Source organism: Henckelia pumila, chromosome 3 (genome assembly GCF_033568475.1).
Source record: "Henckelia pumila isolate YLH828 chromosome 3, ASM3356847v2, whole genome shotgun sequence".
NCBI classification, from domain to species: domain Eukaryota; kingdom Viridiplantae; phylum Streptophyta; class Magnoliopsida; order Lamiales; family Gesneriaceae; genus Henckelia; species Henckelia pumila.
The window spans coordinates 104203874-104207012 of record NC_133122.1 but is presented as its reverse complement, the minus strand read 5'-3'; the positions used below and the strand labels follow the sequence as shown (position 1 = coordinate 104207012).

General features: G+C 38.5%; 1 pseudogene; it reads left to right on the top strand.

Moving 5' to 3' along the window:
* The first annotated feature begins 811 nt into the window (after positions 1 to 811).
* LOC140889282 (protein ADP-ribosyltransferase PARP3-like) lies at positions 812 to 2839 on the top strand (annotated as a pseudogene).
* Positions 2840 to 3139: the final 300 nt, after the last annotated feature.

Sequence of the window (3139 nt, the reverse complement as noted above, 5' to 3'; positions counted from 1 at the left end):
GGACGAAGCTGGTAGTTCAAGGCAGGACTAGGGAGCAGGAGCCTTGAGGATTTTATTATACAGCAGGATTCGATATAGCTGTATAATGTTTACTGTTTAAGATTTCGATTTGGTTGTATCACTACAGTATTAAGCCTGGATAATTTACTAAGCTGATATGTAAATTATGGATTATGTTTCCGCACGTTTTACTCTGTTAAGTTATTTTGCTGTATTAATTTTAATGCATGCTATTAGTTGCCAGTTAGTAGGTGATTCCATGCAGGGTCACTAGAAACGAGGGCAGCGATCTCGCTGCCCTCGGCAGCAACAATTGCTGCCCTTTTGGGCAGCGACGATCGCTGCCGCGTTGCCCTGTTCAAATATAATTTTCGTTTAAAATTTTCGTTTTGTTTTCCAAAAACCGAGGCTACACTACAACAAAAATGCACAAACACAACACTTAAAAGACAACGCTTTTAGTGAAAAGGGTTGTCTTTTTTTAAAAGACAACGCTTTTAGTGAAAAGCGTTGTCGTTATATATATTTTATTCATCAAAGACAACGCTTTTTTAAAAACGCGTTGTCTATTAGCATTTTTTTAGGTCAAAGACAATGCTTTTAAAAGTGTTGTCTATGAGCGCTTTTTTTCCTATGTACAACAACACTTTTTAAAAAAATGTTGTAAAAAAAATATTATTTTTATTTAAAATAAAACTTAAAATAAATATTATTACACCTCCTTAACACCAAAATCCCCAAACCCCTTCTCGATCACCTTCTCCGATCCCTTTTGCCTTTTTCTCTCTTTCAAATCAAAATCTGCTTTCCCATGTCGATTTTTGCTGGTCTTGCTCGATTCATCAACGATTTTTCAAGTGATCTCGGAGAAGCCCATCTTAAGATAAGAAAATCATTCACGAGTCTCTCGTGCTCTCACGATTCCACCAAGACCCAACCCTAGCCACCCATTTCTTGTCGTCGATTCGCTATCATGGGCATCGGAAATTTGTTATTGGAGCTAGAATTCGGTTAGAGCTCATCCTAAGCCTGTGCCCAAGGTGGCGCATATCATGAAAATTCTGTGTGGCCAGGAGATTTATAGGTGGGTAGTCCATGGATTAATTAAATTTACTTGTATTTTTTTCTAGGTTGTGGGTAGGCAAAATACTATGTTTTGTTTGTAGGTATGCTTTGATGGAGACAGGGCTAGATGTTCCGGATATACCGTTCGGTATGTTGACGGATCACCATTTGAAAAGATGTAAGTTATTTGCCCAGTCTTGATCTTTATTAAGTGTTTCAACTACACTCTCTCATGAATGGGAATAATGCAGGTGAAGATGCCCTATTGGAATTTGTGAAGAAGCTCAAGCGGCAGAAAGAAACAGGGATGAAGGGCGAAGCGATGTGGTCTGATTTTAGCCAAAGAATGTTTACTCTTATGCTTTCGACAAGACCGTTTATTTTCCGAGATTCTAATGATTTTGCTGATCACGTGAGTGTTCCAAAAACTCTGAAATACTGGAAATTAAACACTGTATCCAAATACTTTGAAATTATGTTTTGAGCGTTGCTATGGATTCATTGAATGCTAATTTTGAAAGAGACGTGCAGGTTGTGTCTGCATTCGAGACTTTAAGAGATATAAACTCGGCTTCACGGATCATAGGAGATATTTCCGGTTCAACTCTTGATGACCCTCTGTTTGAAGTATATAAGAAATTGAGATGTTCCATATCTCCACTAGAGAAAGAAGCCCATGATTACAAGATGATAGCAAAATATCTGGAGAAAACCTATGAACCGGTCAAAGTCGGCGAAATTGTAAGAATGATTAGTCTCGTCCTTTGTCGTCTGTTTATCTTATAACATCGAGTCCAAATTGTTTTCATATTTGACACTGTTTCTTCTGACATTTCCCCTAGAGTTATGGAGTATCAATTGAGAATGTTTATTCTGTGGAATTTAGTGCTTGCCCCTCGCTCGAGGAAATCAAGAAGCTACCGAACAAAGTCCTCCTATGGTGTGGTATGACCGGAACAGGACAGCTTCCTTGCGTATCCTTTTTCGAACTCCTCCCGGGTTTTTAATCATTCATATATCAGGTACTCGAAGTTCTAATATGCTGCGTCACCTTCAGAAAGGATTCTTGCTAGCTCCATGCTCTCTACCCATCCCCGGTTACATGGCAAGATCGATTAATCATCTATCATGCTTGCACCTTTTGTTACATGCTTTTTTTATTGTTTCGTCGAACATATGGTATGTTTTTCTTATGTATAGTTTGGCAAGGCTATAGTTTGTTCAGATGCTGCATCAGAAGCAGCCCGGTACGGATTCACCATTGTGGACAGGCCAGAAGGATTCCTGATCTTGGCCATCGCATCGTTGGGTGAAAAGGTTACAGAATTGACATCTACTCCAGAGGTATTGATTCGCAGCTCGTTCTTTTTGCCTTCGTCGTCATACTTTACTTTGCAAGTTGCAACTTCTCATGCGTTCATGTTAGGATTCGTCATCTCTTGAGAAGAAGAAACATGGAGTAGTAGGCCGTGGCCGGAAGAAAACCGATGAGTCGGAGCATTTCATGTGGAAAGATGACGTAAAAGTGCCATGCGGCCGACTGATCCCGTCTTAGTCGTCTGAGCACAAGAATAGTCCTCTCGAGTACAATGAATATGCAATCTACGATCCCCAAAAGGTGCGAACAAACATATGCCATCATACTCTTTTTTCTCCATTGGATTGGAACGTCTCAAATCTCAATTTTTTGCCCATTTGACAGGTCACAATAAGGTTTCTGGTGGCTGTGAAGTTCGAAGAGAAAGATGTGGTGTACGATGTAGAACAAGAGTGATTAATATATTATGAAAGAATAATAATATGATGCAAATAGTATTACTTAATTGATGCAAATAGTTTGAAAACATCTATTTTGTGATTCATATTCCAGCTCCTTGTCCTGTCAGTTTTATAAATTCGAGTTAAATATTTTTGCACTCTAATTTAATGTTATAGTTTGAGTGTTTAAGTGTGCTCTTAAGTAAAGTACAAGCAATAAAATGCTACACACAAGACACCAAAAAACACAGAACAATTACACAGCCTTTCACCAAATATAAAAACATCAATTCATTATAAACGACAGCATTTCTAC